Raw genomic sequence first — 16,506 nt, forward strand, 5'->3', positions numbered from 1 at the left:
GCCTGAAACTGTTTCAGCTGAACCTGTCAGTTGTGTGTGTTAGCTTGTTCCAGGACATGGTGGAACTCTCAAGACCAGCCACTCTCATATTTCAGCCACATCTGAAAATAGGTTCAGGTTCTGACCCAGAACCAAAACAAGAGAGGCAGGTCTGGAACAGGGAATTCAAATGTGAACACCCTCTCCTCCTATCTAATACACAAAGGGGTTTGGATCTGGGGGTCAGCTCATCTCTAATTATATTATTGCTGGTAGCAGTAGCAGTTGTATTAACCATAGTGTCATGCAGAGCTTTTGATTTAAATGGAGGACTTACATGCACCAAGGGAAGGCCCTGGGACCCCCACTGACTTCTAAAAACAGATGACCTGACTGTTCTGGTGTGCTGGAACTGTACAAACAGGCAATATCACAACTATTAATGGAACAGCGAGGGCTGTCCTGGGGGGAAGTGAAAGCATGCATATGCTTGGACTACTATTTTCAAATTAAATGCACCTATGTTGCTGGATGTGTTTATATTGTATTTGGGCAGAACATTCAACACCAACCAGCTCCTCCTAGTGTAGTCATTTTAACAGCACTCTATTGTGTCAACAATAATCGCCATTACAATGGTCAGTATAGAGTCCGAAGCAGGTGCTCAGAGCATGAAGAAGAGCATGCACAAAACAACGTCTACTATTTCTTCTGCTAACACTCCTAACACTTACATGCCTTGCTGCTTCAGACTGTTAGCCCTCAGGGATGGGCACAAAGGATATTTGCAGTGGAGGTTACAGAGAGGCTAATGTCAACCAGTTCTAGATCAGTCAGGAGATGACATGCCATGACTCAAAGGGGCATATGAACCAGGTGATGGGCTAAGGGCCTTGATCCTGCAAAACGCTTGGGACTAACCGAATAAGAGGCGTGGAGAGACGTCTCATGAGGAAATATTTAAGTCAACACAATAAGCGGGTTCAGTAGGCTGGCCAAAAATTTTCCATCTAATTTTTTTTCCAGTGGAAGATTGTTTGCAACAAAATTAAGATTTTCACAGGAAGTATCTGCTTTATCACCATTTTTGATTATTTTTTTTAAAAACAGAAAACTGAAAATTCAAAACCCAATTTTTTTTTTAGTTTTTAGCTGAACATTTTGGGGTTTTGAGGTTTTGTTTTTTTGATGAAAAAGTCAACATTTTCCATGGGGGATTTCCCCCTGCCTCCAACCAGCTTTAGTGCTCAGCATCTTGCAGGACTAGATTCCAACAGGGTGATCCTACATCTGTGGATCCAGGCCTAACACTCTGAAAGGGTTTGCCCCAAAACGAAGAGTATTGCATCATGATGCAAATGTTGTGATGGCACCAGTTAAATATCACAGTGTCATTTATCAGCTTCATCCATTGCTGTGTGAGCAACAAGTTGGGTTGCCAACTTTCTAGTCGCACTAAACCAAATACCCTAGCCCCACCTCTTCCCCGAGGCCCTTCGCCGAGGCCCTGCCCCTTCCCTGAGGCCCCACGCCCCCCCCACTCACTACATTCCCCCTCCCTCGGTAGCTCGCTCTCCCCCACCCTCACTCACTTTCACTGGGCTGGGGGTTAGGGTGCGGGGTGTGTGTGAGGGCTCTAACTGGGGGTGTGGGGTCTGGGGTGGGGCCAAGGGATTTGGAATGCAGGAGGGGGCTGTGGGTTGAGGCTGGGGGTTGGGGTGCAGGAGGGGGTGAGGGCTCTGGGGTGGGGCCGCAGATGAGGGGTTTGGGGTGTGGGAGGGAGCTCTGGGTTGGGGCAGGGGGTTGGGGTGCAAGGGAGGTGAGGGCTCTGGGCTGGGGGTGAGGGCTTTGGGGTGGAGCCGGGGATGAGGGGCTTGGGGTGCAAGAGGGTGCTCCGGGTTTTGGGGGGGGAATCAGGGCTGGGGCAGGGGGGTGGGGCTTGGGGCATGGGCTTACCTTGGGCAGCTCCTGGTCAGCGATGCAGCGGGGGGAGGCTAAGGCAGGCTGCTTGCCTGTCCTGGCACCACACTGTGTGCGCCCTGGAAGCAGCCAGCAGGCCTGGCTCCTATGCGGGGGGGCCAGGAGGATCCACGCACCGCTCTTGCCTGCAGGCACCCCCCCCCAGCTCCCATTGGCTGGTTCCTGGCCAATGGGAGTGTGGAGCCAGTGCTCGGGGTGGGGGCAGAGTGCGGAGCCCCGTGGCCCCCCACCTGGGAGCCAGACCTGCTGGCTGCTTACGGGGCACAGCATGGTGCCAGCCAGGACAGGTAGGGACTAGACTGCTTTAGCACCACAGCACCGCCGACCGGACTTTTAATGGCCTGATCAGTGGTGCTGACCGGAGCCACCAGGGTCTCTTTTCCACCGGGTGTTCCGGTTGAAAACGGTTACCTGGTCACCCTAGCAACAAGGGAGGCAGAAGCTATGAAGTAGCCTGGAGTTGTCCCAACATTAGTCCCTTTATACCATATGGCTGAACCATGCTAACAGCCACGTTTACAAAAGAAGGCAGGGATTTGGGATGGCTCAGGTTTTAGTGTCCAACTGGAGGCCTTGACTTCAGATCCTCAACATTTGTGAAAATCAGTCCCTAGGAGTCTCAAGTTGGGCACTCCAAAATGAAGTCTGGCAGAATTAATGAACTCTTCTGAACAGTTGGGTCTATTTTTTTTAAAACAGGGTAGGTAGCAGCAGCTATGCACTAGCAGAATGAAAGCCTCATAACAGAGCTAGTAAAAAATGTTCTTTTAAAAAAAAAAAAAAAAAAACTTTCTTTGATGGAAAATGGCTTTTTTGGCAAATCAAAAATGTTAATGAAAAGTGTCCATTTGTGTGACAAAAAATTGGATTTTCATAAAAAGGTAAAAAATGTTCAGTTTTAAGTAACTGAAAACTGGATTTAAATTTTTTTTAAACTGAAGCTTGTCTTGGTTTGGGTTTTTCTAATGAAACACACCAAAAAGATGAAGAAAATTTTCAATGAAAATGAAAAAAATTTCATTGAAATTTTTCACAGGGGAAAAAAGCAATTTCCTGATGAGTTCTCCCTCAATCATCTCTTGATGATGGCTGCTAGTAAACTGCACATCTAAGTCCTGATGCTCCACAGATTTACACGGAACATTAATAGGAGGTGAGAGTAGCAGCACAGTAAGTGGTGTGAAGAACCAGCAGTGAAGCAGTTAATACAACGTATAGAGGTGGTATATAATGTATTTGGTTTGGCTCTTGTTTTAAAATGATTACATATTGTAATTCACCTTCCACTTCACTTGTACGCTTCAGAACATTATCTCAAGCACTCTGCGAGCTAAGCACCAACACGTCCACTCCTCCTCTAGGCAGGATGACCAACAAGATAATTTCTACCTTGATTTTCTAGGTCAAATTGTGTACATTTGATTTTAAACATTAACTTTAATAAAATTTTTAAGCTGATGAAGCCCCTAGAGAGAGATGTACCAATTTACACAGGTCTGAATTTGGCCTTATACCTCTACACTTCTGTTGATGCCTTCATACCGTCACAAAACCATTTAAATAAGCAACTCAAATAATTAAATGACTTAAAGCACAAATCTCATTGACTTTCAATGGAACATATGATCCTAAATCACTTAGGTGCTTTTGAAAGTCCCACCAGTAAGCTTAGATCTAAAACCTGAAAATGGCAGCAGCCTCAGAAGCCAGGAGAGAAGGAGAATTTCATATCTAAGTCGCAAAGTGACTAAAGCTCTAGTCCCCAATATAGTGATATATTGGGAGGAACCTTTTTTGGTAAGATTGCCCCATTCTGCAAGGGTTTTGCTCCACTCTAGCTGAATTTCCATGTGGTCTTCAAATGTAGTCCTGAATAGAGCACCTTGCAGTAATGCAGTCTTGAAATGACAAAAGGTGTGGCTCACTGCGGCAAGGTCCACTTTTGAAACAATTTCCTTGCCATATGGAGAAGAAAAGCCCTTTGACCACTACTACTTCTGGGAGTCCAGAAGCACTTAGGATATTCCAAGTTGTACCTTGAGTTCTAAGTGATTATGAACTTTTCGTAATTATCACTAACCCACCTGTATAGGTGACTAAGCTCACATGGGAATGGTGGGCTGATGGTTCCGAGTCCATAACTCCATTACCCGAAAATGCATCTATGCTCTGTTACATACTTAGATGGTATTTTTGTATTTGTGAGTTTACCATGTGTTCACCACTATGTTATTAAAGGTTAAGATACCTTGACAGATCCAGTAAGAGGCACTGAGGCAAGCTCACTGCTAGAAAAAGTGGATGGTAGAATGAACTAAGATATTGTAAAGATTTAAATGTCTCTGCACTCTCACTCACATGACTGGGTAATTTATATTAAAGAGAAACTATTCTGCAGTTATTTAGAAAAGATGCAAATACCTACAACACTTAGCAGCACCTTCCTTCATCTGATACAGGTTGAGCTGGGTCACTCATATAACGTGTGGGTATTTTACCAATGTTTTTTGCAGCCAACAGGCTAATTAGTGCTATATTCCTGTCAATTAGCCTGTTCTTATTACTGTCTGAGTCTGACCTCACACTGGTATATACGCACCAGTGTACGCACAGCCTAGTGAGAGGAGAGCTAGGCCCTGTAAGGGTAACTTGTGAAGCTGAACAGATTATAACCGCCCATCATCTTCCAGCTAGTGCCATTGCTGGCTGTTTTATTAGAGGCAGCAGGGCCCCTAATGGATAGAGCAGGAAACTGGGACTCAGGAAACCTGGATTTTAATTCCCACTGACTCACTATGGGTACGATCTTGCTGAGCTCTTCTTATGGCCTTCAGCTTTTTGATCTGTTTCAGTGGCTCTTTATCAAAGAGACTAGTGTTGTGAGGGAGTACAGCTTTGAAAAGTGTTGCTGTAGCCGGGCATCAGAGTGGTGCTGCAAGATGATAATCACTTCTGAAAAGAGTTCAGGCACACTGGCATCAATGGGAGTTTTGCCTGAGCAGGTTGATTTGTCCAGTCCCCACCAAGTACCTAAATGACTTGGGAATACAAGTCCCACAGGCTTTCAACAGGGCTTGTAGTCCTCAGTGTCCTAGGTGCTTTTGAAAAAAATCACACGCCCCAACAAGAAGGGTGTAGGGCAGGCAGAGCAGATGGCCTGCAATTCACACTGCCTGTTTTCTAACAGAGGGAAAATCCTGTCCAAGCATCTCACGCAAAGCTACAGTCAGTGCTAGTTGTCCCTAGGTGGTTCTTGTTTGCATGAAGCTGTTTTTCCATCCTCTTCCTTTCTAGTGCTGGAAACTGGCCACATACACTCAGTGGAACTGACAAGCCACCCCTCCTCATCCTGCCATTGGTCTTTTCAGCCCAGGGAAGGGACCAGGGGCTCCACTAATTGCAACTGCTGTTTTCAATTTAAAGTCCACACTCGGGCTAATCATTAAGTAACATGAAATGTCTTTTCTATTAGGAAGGACACAAAGGACTGGGGCTTACAGTCAGGTTGCAGGATGCTGATGACCAAGAGGGCTCAGCCTGGCTCCCTTCTGGGGAACAGGGCTAACATAGCCATCTGTGTTAAATAACAACAGTGCTGCATCTGGCTACAAATCCTTCTGTTGGACAATAAGTCAGTTTTGCTGCTACTCAGAGTAGTCCATTCATGTTTCAGAGAGCTGGCTTTGACCATGCTCAGTTTATAAACTGGTCAAAAACTAATAAATTAAAAATATTAAACTGTTCATAAAAATCTCCACTCCAGAAGTAGTGTAGAGTTTGAGGAATTTTGCCTACTCAACTCTATATTTCCTTTTGGAAAAAACACCTTCTCCTCAAAGTTGACCATGTTTGACATCAGATAGTATATTTTACATGGTTGCTTTTTCAATGTACATATATAACTATACCTGTACCTGGATTATACAATATTTCTATACTTGTACCTGTAGCTGGATGTTAATATTGACCGAAGGGGAGTTTCCTTGATTGTCAGTGATCATGTTCATAGGAAATGCCATTGAGTAACCTTAGCTGTAAACAGCTAAACTAACGGCCCTTTCTGTGTAAGCATTTCCTTCCAGAGATGGGCCACTCCATCCCCTGTATCTTCACCAGCTCCCTGTGGCTGCCTCCATTCCTCTTCCAACTCTTCCTCCCTTGACTCCGTCCATGTTCCCCCTTGTGCTCTTTGTCTCTGGCTCCCTTAAACATTTATAAATATAAAGATGTAGAAGTGGAAGGGCCAGGAAGGGAGGAAATCAATGTGGGAGCTAGTGCAGACAATGAACTGAGGAGCCAGGAAAGTACCAAGCCCATATGTGTTTTCAACTGGAACACCTGGTCAGAAAGAGATCCTGGCAGGCTGTTGACTGTTCAGTTGGCAATGGTGTGCAGCAGGGCTGACGGGCTCCCTGCTAGCCGCCACACCGCACAACTCCCGGGAAGCAGCCTGCATGTGCTCCCTCTGGCTCATAGACCAGGGATCTCAAACTCAAATCACCACAAGGGCCACATGAGGACTAGTGCATTGGCCTGAGGGCCGCATCACTGAAATTTTTCCATACAACGATACAAAAGTATTGTCAAAAATGAAAAAAATCAAGAGTAATATAGTATGCTATTAAAAGTCCATGTATTAACTTCTTAAAAATTGTAATGCTAAAAGTCAGTGCTAATTTTGACAGTCATTTCATTTTTGGCCACTTAGCTGGCAGCGTTTTGCATCAACCAGAGCATCAATATTAGGTTTGATATCCTGAGATGAAACCCATCTCAGTGTTGCTTGCAAATTGTACCACATTCCATACAAAAAACTACACTAAGAGAATGTTAAGGACTGCACATTATTAGGGTTATTATTATTATTAGTGCCAAAATTAGGGTTGCACACACAACTTTTTCTCTCTTTGAGACTATGTGTACTGTTTCTCATATAATATATACCTTTTTTCTACACCCTTAAATTGTATAGCATCTTACAGTGATTTTTCCTACTGACTTTTATTGCATTGTCACAGTAGCCCAATATATGCTTATTAGGAAGGACTTGCCACTTAGCCACTCAAGTTTATGGCAAGTATGAGTGAGGGTGGCAAATGTGTGTTATGATGGGAAGCTGTGTTGATTTGTGCCTGGGTTGTGTTGTGCTGGGAGATTTTGGTTGATTTGTGTTGGTGGCAAATAAGGGGTGTGTGCCGGGATGAGGGGCTATCTGTATTTGGACTTGCTGGTTGTGTTGATATGTGAGGTGGCAGCTAGGCACAAGTGTGTGGCAGTCGGGCCAAGTAATCCACCATCTGTGAAGTCTCCCTCATACAACCAATGAAACTGTAGGATGCAAATTAGTTATTGAGTAAGGGTGGTGATTGGTTGAATCATCTCTGATATCACAATGGTATAGTACTCTTGGCACAGCACAGATACACACCTTTCTGTAGTCGTACACCAATTGTCAAGTCAAAATAGCTGAGAACTTCAAAGTTGGTTGGTAACAGACTGCAAAACCCCACTCCACCCCTTCCATGAGGCCCTGCCCCTCCCTCGCCTCTTCCCACCCCTTCCACACCCCCATTCCAATCCCTTCCCCAAAGTCCCTGCCCCAACTCCGCCCCCTCCCTGCCCCTATTCCAACCCCTTCCCCAAATCCCCATCCCAGCCCCACCTCTTCTCTGCCTGCTCCCCTGAGCACGCCACATTCCCGCTCCTCCCCGCCCCCGGAAAGTCCTAAGCGCCTCCCAACAGCTGTTTGGTGGCGGGAAGTGGAGGAGCGGGGACATGGTGCGCTGGGGGGGACAGGGGGTGAGGGGAGTTTGGCCGCTGGTGGATGCAGAGCACCCACTAATTTTTCCCCGTGGGTGCTCCAGCCCCGGAGCATCCACGGAGTTGGTGCCTATGGCAGGCTGCAGGAAATAGGGTGTCCAGAGAGCAAATGTGAAAAATCGGGATGGGGTGGGGGGTAATAGGAGCCTATACAAGAAAAAGACCCAAAAATCGGGACTGTCCCTATAAAATCGGGACATCTGGTCACCCTAGCAGGAAATAACTCCACAGGCTATATGCCCTTCATCCCTGGCCCCACCCCGGAGCCCGCACCCCCAGCTGGAGTCCTCACCCCCTCCAGCACCCCAGCCCCGAGCCAGCCCAATGAAAATGAGCAAGTGAGTGAGGTTGGGGAGAGCGAGCGACAAAGGGAGGGGGGATGGAGTGAGCAGGGGGTGGGGCCTCGGAGGAGGGGCAGGGCAGTGGGCAGGGCAAGGGTGTTCAGTTTTGTGCAAGTAGAAAGTTCGCAACTCTAGTTTTGGCTCCCTGGCTTCCTAGGTCTGCTCTCTACCCCTCCCCCAGCCCCACTACTGTGCTGTGGTATACATTTCTTGGACTTGCTGGCTGGCTATTCTGACTGCAGGCTGCTCATATAGACAGACCTTGATTCCCTTCAGGCTCCTACAAATCAGCCACATTCAACTACCGGGAGTCTCAGTCTGACAGACTTGCTAAGTTTTATTAGAAGAGGTCTGCTCTGTTGTGAATCACAGGAGGTTCATCAGATGGAGAATGTGCTTCCCTGGCAGAAAGAAGAGTTCAGCAAGCAAAGTGTCTCCCTTTCTCCCCGATGCCAGGTATCTGCCTCCAACACCAACAAAAGAGGGCATGGATCAGTGCTCATGTCGCACTCCCCGTCAGTACCTGGCCCCGGCCAGGAAAACTAATCATCCAACCAGCAAACCAAATTCGGTGATGAAACCTGATCACATGTCACCCGAGGCACATTGCACATACACTAAGAAAAGGCACCAACAAACAAAACGGAGGGAGGAGACAGAAGGTGAGACTGGCAGTCAAATTGGGTTGAAAAGCAGGGCTTGGATCTTGGAGGGGCACATTGTCAAACTTACAGTACAGGAATGCCACTGGCAAAATATATTGGTTTGCCAGAGCATTGTGGGTACTTGTAGGAGTAGGAGGAAGAAATCTACCGTGAAGGGCTTGGATGATTGTCTATTAAGTTAATTCAAAGCCCATTGAAATCAATAGAAAGACTCTCATTGACTTCACTTGGCTATAGATCTGGTCCTATATGATCAACCTGTTAGCCAGGCAAAGAAATTCAGCCCCTGGCTCACTAATGGGCTGGGGAGCCATGATGCTCCCTGCTGCCCAGCTTGCCTGTCTAGCTCACCAGCCTGAGGAATGGAGCTGGGCAGTCAGGGAGCAGACAACTGAGTGGTGGCAGTGCATGGCAGATACTGACACACCTTTGAGCTTTCCGTACAGCTTGTGAAAAGGTTATGAAAAATAGTGGGGATACATTTTAAAAATGTGACAAACCCAGCATCAGAGATGTGATGATAATCTGCGAGCAAATGTGTGGAGGGAGTTTGGAGGGACTGTGGGTCACAGGGAGGCAAAAAAGTGAAACTAGATGAGGGAAAGTTAATAATTACCTTATCCAAAACCCCACCATCAATCCAACCGTCCTCTGAACAGCAACTGTGTTAAATCTGGAGACTAAATTCAATCACTGACATCTCAAATGGGAGTTTTAATCCTGCTTTAAGTGAAAAGCTCAGCACAGCCCTAATTATGAAGTTGCTACTGACGCCTCTGTAATAGTAATTATATAACATGCCATACAACTGTAATAAAAATATCTGCTTTCTTCCTACATCAACAGTTCTCCACTTTTTCCATATGGGGACCACTTTTTCCATACCAGGGCCCCTAGTACCACCACCCCTTCCCATTTAGTAGCCATGATCCTCTCACCTTTATACTTAGCAATAGGGGATGGACAGAGTGATTGTGACCTCCTGACACCTATTTGCAGCTTCCTTGGAGGTCATGACCCTAGTTTGAGAACCCAATCTATGTAATAAACCATAAAAATGGAAGGAAAGTCTTGTACTTAAGAGGAAAGTTTGGAAGTCAGGGAATCTGGATTATATTCCTGGTTGTGCCACAGACTTCCTGTGTGATTTTGGACTAGTTGCTTAACCTCTCTGTTTCCTAATCGGTAAAATGGGCATAATCAAATGTATCTATCCCACCGGGATGTTCTGAGGCTTAATTCATTAGTGCCGTAAAGCACATTGACCTTCTCACACACAAAGCAGGACAAATATAACAAGTTATGCAACATCTTTCTTGTTCCCAACAAGTGGAATTAAAAGACATAATTCTTGCGCACATTTCAATTATTCTGTTTTGTACCACAGTGGACAAAATATTCTTTGTTTTGCTTTACAAGCTGGACTAGCCAAGTGCTATGGAGGACACAAGATATGGGATGCAAAGGGAATTGTCACTGTAATTAACAGATGTCAGAGGACATGACCCTGTTTCAAATACCAGGGAGGTTTGGATAACTGAGGTGCCTGTAAGTGTAACACTGTAAGGCCATGTCTGCACTAAGGACGCTACAGCCACACAGTTGTAGTGCTGCGGCTGTGCCGCTGTAGGTGCGTATTGTGATGCTTCCTACATTGGTGGAACGGGTTTTTCCCATCACTGCAGTTAATCCATCTCTCAGAGTGGCGGTAACTAGGTTGATGAAAGAATTCTTCCATTGACCTAGCCATATCTATACTGGGGGTTAGGTCAGGTTAACTATGGCACTCAAGGGTGTGGATTTTTCACATATGATGTAGGTAAGTCAATTTTAAGTGTAGACCAGGTGACCAGGTCTAAGTGAAACGTATTTATTATCAGTCTTTCTGGCTATAGGCTTTGCAGGGCTGTAAATAGTCTGACATGATTTCTATGGATGAGCTAATTAGACAGTGACAGTTTGGAATGCTAGTAGTAGACTTCCAGGTAAGGCCCTATCCTCCCATCCCTTTCTTACATGAGTAGTGCTTACTGATTCAAGTAGTCAGTAACATCAATGGGACAAGTCAATGTCAGGATTGGGCCCTGTCATTGTATCAGGTTGCTTTTGCTAGAGATGTGACATGACTGACAGTAACTTTCAGAGGCATGTGATGAGTACATTTTTAGCTCCAAGTACAGCATATAATTTTTGTATTTTATATGGAGTAGATGTACGTACATTGAGCAGAGGATCTGGCCCAGTGTATATTGTACTGCTTAAAGGGTAATTTAAGGGAGAACAGAAAATGTTACACAAGGTGCTGTGAGATAAAAGGCTAACCACAAACCAGGAAATATAAAGACATCATATTTCTTCCAAGAGTTAAGATGCATAGTGCAACTGTGTTGCATTTTCTACATTTAATGGCACCCACAAGATTGTGTAAGGAACCTTTTTATAAAATTAAAAGCACATGACCTTCCCTATGTTTGTATATTTTCTGAAATATTTTGATTCCTAGAGATGTTGTTGTTATAGGAGAAAAACTTTTTTCAATGTGTTTTCAACATACACTTTAATTACAATAGAGTAAAGGAACATGACATGGACTCAAGTATCAGAGGGGTAGCCGTGTTAGTCTGAATCTGTAAAAAGCAACAGAGGGTCCTGTGGCACCTTTAAGACTAACAGAATTATTGGGAGCATAAGCTCCCAATAATTCTGTTTTTCTTAAAGGTGCCACAGGACCCTCTGTTGCTTATGACATGGACTGTGACATGAACACTGTAATGGTCGTGATCCAAAGTAACAGAGAAAGCATGTGTTTTGGCTGATCATGGGAAAATATAACTGGGAACATATGCTACCAAGCAGAAAAAAATATATCTACTCCAGATCGACAGCTGATGTAAGAGCCATAGCTCCATTGACTTTAATGGAACTACACTCGTGTAAATCCACATAACTCCACTTAAGTCAAGAGCTATGTTGATTTACAGCAGCTGACCTTTATATGTCAAATAAAAAAAGCCAACAGAGTAGATCCCTAACTATGGCTAGGAATCTCCACAGAAGCTAATCTTTATGTTATCTGCAGAAGCAAAAGGGGTTTTGTTTTGTTTTGTACAATTTACTTCAAATGCATAATAGCATTTCACAGTCTACCTACCTATCAGAGCAAATCAGGTTCATCTGCTGAAACCCAGAACTATTTTCATGCCAATTTCCCACACAGACTTCAAGCACTAAACATTTTCTAATGCAGACCACAATAAACAAACAAACAAATAAATAATACAAATGATATCAGTGGAATGGCTTAAACCTAGTAAGCCAGGAAGTTCAGAATTAAGACAAACACTCTTTCCTTAATTCAGTCTTGTGGGCCAACTGTTGTGTAATGTTGATGTTTGCTGCTTAAGAGCTGCCATATTTTACCCCAGAAGTGTCTGCATGTCTGGGATGGAGCAGGTAATCATGAGGTTCATACATCTTAAGTCCAGAAAAGATCATGTAGTCTGGCTTCCTGCATAATACAGACTATCAAATTGCACTCAGTTATGCCTGCTGCAATAGAGGGAATTATTCTTCCCTACCATATAAATAAGTGGTAGAAAGGAATCCCGCTAGAACACATACCATGAGCAACATCTCTTTCCTCTCATTTTGTGGCTTATCTAATTTTAAAGGTATGTTCAAGTAATGTTAAGGATCTGGTGTAAATCCACAATACAAAAGGATTTTAGAATTAAAACTAAATATATATCCCTGACTCACCCTTTGTTAATCCTTAGTTATTGTAACAGTATTCCTTAGCCACAAAAGGGCGAGTCAAGGATGTAACTTCAGCTCAGAAATTCCTTGCATTGTGGTTTATACTACAGGTTTATTTAAAAATAACACATTGTGCTTTGATTTATCTTCATATTGAATGGACAGAGTTATTGCTCATACACTGTGGCATAGAATTACAAATTCTTATATCAATGAACCTGTTAAGGTTAACAGAGCTTCCTATATTATTCCTATATTCCCAGCATAGACCAGACTATGTGCTATGAATATGCAGATGGGATGGTGTGAACTCTAGTACCAATCCATCATCTGGAAAGTTTTGGAGGGATAGTTTATTCACAACAGATAGCATAGTGGCATATGGTGGGAATGTATATTCACAGGAGCATGTGTATCTGTGTATAACAGAGTCACCATCATGAGACTAATAAAATTCCGACTGAAAAGATTTACTGTGGGCTAAATCCTGAAGATCTTATTCATTCCCATGCAGGCAAAACTCCTAGGTTACTACATGGGAATTTTGCCTGTGTAAGTATTGCAGGATATTGGGCTCAGTCTCAAAGTTTGGGGTAGCACAGTAGCTGCTTAAAATACATATTGATATGAAATTAGTGCTCATGACAACAATGCCAGTTTTCCAGCACTGAAAACTTGACTCCTCTCTCCATAGAACAGTACAGAAAAGACAAGAGCTGGCAAGCTTCCCTTACTCTGTGAAACCCATTTAGTCCTGGGCTTCTCTGCAGAACAGGCTATCAATGATGCCCATTACGACAGCAGTACCTGTCTGTCCACTGAGACTCCAAACAGCCTTCCAGGAGGTAACTGAATTGAGGTATTTAGCACTGAGAGCAGAATGTGTGCCTCCATGACACTGGAATAAATACAGAATAACACAACTGATTTCAGTGGAATTATTCTGGATTTACCCAGATGTAATTGAGAGCAGCATTTGTTCTGGAGCGCACACATCTTGATCTGAACAATACTTAGTAACTAACATTGCTTTTCTCTTGTGTTCCTTTTCTTTATATGTACCCTGTTACCCCATGCTTAAACCATCATCTTAGTGACCACTATTTAAATTAAGATCAATTATAACATCTGAGCTGGTAACTGATTTTCTTCAGAAAATACCAGAAGATCACAGGGCCTGATCCAATGCTAATTAAAAATCAGTGGAGTGACTCCCATTACTTTCAAGGGCTTTGGATCAGACCTACAGTTTTTATGGACTGAGAACTCTGTTTTTTAATTTTAAATTGGAGGGTGATATAAAATACTATGATGATGAAGCGCATATAAGTCCTAGATAGATAGACAGACATATATTTTCATTTTAAAAACAGCTGAGGGTTAGTTTAAAAAAAGCATAAAAGCATATGATATTTTATTACTGTCAACTAACTCAGTGACAGCACAACAAATATTTTAGGACCTAATTCTTCACGTCACTCCAGTTTTACAGGTGTAGTCATTGCCATTGACTCTGGTGGAGTTATGCCTGTGTAAAACTGGAGTAACTGGGAAGGGAATCAGCCCCCTAGTTTTTAAATTGTGTTTTAAATAAGGACAGCATCCAGGGGAAAGATCAAAACAAGCACAGTGGTATGCCAAGATCTCATTTAAAGTGGATGCATGACCCCTTGTAATGACTTGTCACAACATTCAATGAATGGTCTGTGACAGAGGCTGCCCAGTGAATTCTAACCTATTTTCCTGGTAGAATTGCCTCAGTTAAATGTAACTTTGCTGGATTTCAAGACCGCAGTAGTCTCGATTCACTTTTTTGTGTGTTTGTTTATTCCCCTGGAAGGTGGGAAGTCAAAAATGAACCTACTCCGGGCACTTTCTATGCCAAGTCAGTTGTAAATACTGACAGCCAATGTCGAAACTCCTACAGGAGGCTGAGTGGGTTGTCGTGGAGCCGGACAGAGCAAGAGAGGAACTTACCTCCAGCCAGAGCAGACCGCGTCCCCGCGCTCCGGGCGAAGGAAAAGCCCCGCGGCCGCTGCTATTTCGCAGGCTCGGTTCAGCGCCCGACCCGAGCTCCAGTGCGCGGACCACGCCGCAGCGCCCAGCCCGGCCTCGCCCCCGGACCAGCTCCCACCGCTCCGCTGGGCTGGGCTGGGCTGCCTGCAGGGGACGGGCCGCCCTTTAGAGGAGCTCCAGCCCCGCCCCCCAGAGGCACGTGCCCGGGCTGGCACCCGCCGAGAAGTTGGGGAGCGATGGTCGGCCCGGGAGCCAGGCTGGGCCGCTCCCCCGAGGACACGGCCGGGGCAGTGCCCTGGCTGCCCCCTGGCAATGCGGGCCAGTTCCAGGCACCCCAGCCGGCGCGCCCGCCCCACGTGTCTGCAGGCTGGACACGCAGTCCCGGTCCCGGGACTCTGCCCGGCCGGCGGAACCCGCCCCGCGGCTCTCCTGTCTCCTTACCCGGGCCGGGCCGCGGCGGGACTCGGGCGAGGAGCGGGGGCGCCCGGAGCCGCTCGGCGGGAAGCCCGGTGGCCACGGGCGGTGCGCGGCGCCCGGCTGCACACTCCGAAGGGACAGGCGGGAGGCGCTGCCGGGTCGCCGCGGCGGGCGGGATCAGCCTCCGCTGAGCGCGCGGCCCCCCAGCTGCGGTTGCCATAGAGACCGAGCTAAGCCTAGGTGGGCTGAGAGCTGGGCTGGGCCGGGAGGAGCCGCGGGGCGGGGCGGCCGAGCTCGCGGGAGCGCGGGGCCACCTGCTCCATTGGCTGTCAGGGCGGTGGCTGCGCTGCCCCGCCCGGGCCCCAGTCCTGCCCCACGTGGGTCCCGCCAGCTTCTGATCTGAAAGCCCAGCTACGTGCCACATGGGCCCGAGAGCGGGGCCCGCGGCAATCGCCGTTCCGGCTCGGCGGTAATCGCTCTGCGACCACTGGCCTCGCAAGACTCCTCTGTGTTCTCGTCCTCATAGCGCAGCGCCCTCCCAGGGCTAGATGCGAAGTTCAGGAGTGCGGGTCCCTCCAGGGGCTCGGTTCAGTCCATGGGACCATGTGTAAAGTTCGTGTCTGGATCCGGAGTCAGCATCCAAACACTCCCGAAAGTTTGGAAATGCTCAGAGCCAGGGGTTTGCTTTGAGACCATCTCTAAATTCCTCTGCAGTCTAGGAGGGAGAGACGCTAATTTAATGTTACCATCTGTGTAGCCAAATTTCTAAGGCACCAGTTACCTTGGCATGAAGTCTGCATCGCCAGTGTAAGTCTTAATAAGTACGGGCCCCGCAGCTCTAGCTTCATTATACAGTGATATAAAATGGGACATGGAGTCTGGAATTTTTCAGTGTAAATTGATATAATTTTGAATCCAGGGTGTTCAGTAACGAACAGCTACAGCTGTGCAAAATGCAGTACTGTCAGATCACAGCAGTTAGTGCAAATCTTTTATTGGTTGTGGGTCCTGGGGACAGAGAAGGAACGGGCTGGTAGGGATGGGTGAGAGGCACAGAGATTGTGGGATGATGGCCTGGAAAGGCAGGTGTGTCTGGAAGGGGTGGGGGAAATGGACAATGACATCTAAACCATTCTGATTAGATAAAACATTTCTGTATCACTGTACATTTACTCAGGGTGGGAAGAGGATCTTTGTGTCCCTCTTGCTTAATCCCCCATGCTGGAGCCAGGCTGAATCTGGCCCATAGAAATAAACGCTTCCCTGCCCCCAAAGAACTGTCTAATGCAAATACAGACAAGAGATGGAGCAACAGTTCAAAACAGTGAGGATCTCAGGATAATTGATGAGATGAACGTGGTTTCCTGAAGATGGAAGTATACAAGGCGGGATTAAAGGTGCATGGAAGATGAAAGCAGTCAGGCTGTTCCTGGCAGAGGGGCAGCATGATACGGAAGGAGGGAGTGGGAAATGGAGAGGAAGAAGGCAATAAGGCCAGAGGACTGGAAGAGAGCCGGGAGTGAGAAGGGAAG

General features: G+C 46.1%; 1 protein-coding gene across 2 annotated transcripts in view; it reads right to left on the reverse strand.

Moving 5' to 3' along the window:
* RD3 (retinal degeneration 3, GUCY2D regulator) overlaps positions 1–15,113 on the reverse strand; it is a 31,414-nt gene extending 16,301 nt beyond the window's left edge. Inside the window, exon 1 of one of the 2 annotated variants that reach the window (XM_034764556.1) lies at positions 14,999–15,113. The gene's annotated coding sequence lies outside the window, so the exon portion shown is untranslated. Of the gene's footprint in view, positions 1–14,518; positions 14,685–14,998 lie in introns of those variants that run through there. The other variant, XM_034764555.1, reaches the window with a different exon arrangement.
* Positions 15,114–16,506: the final 1,393 nt, after the last annotated feature.

Source organism: Trachemys scripta, chromosome 3, assembly GCF_013100865.1.
Source record: "Trachemys scripta elegans isolate TJP31775 chromosome 3, CAS_Tse_1.0, whole genome shotgun sequence".
NCBI classification, from domain to species: Eukaryota; Metazoa; Chordata; order Testudines; family Emydidae; genus Trachemys; species Trachemys scripta.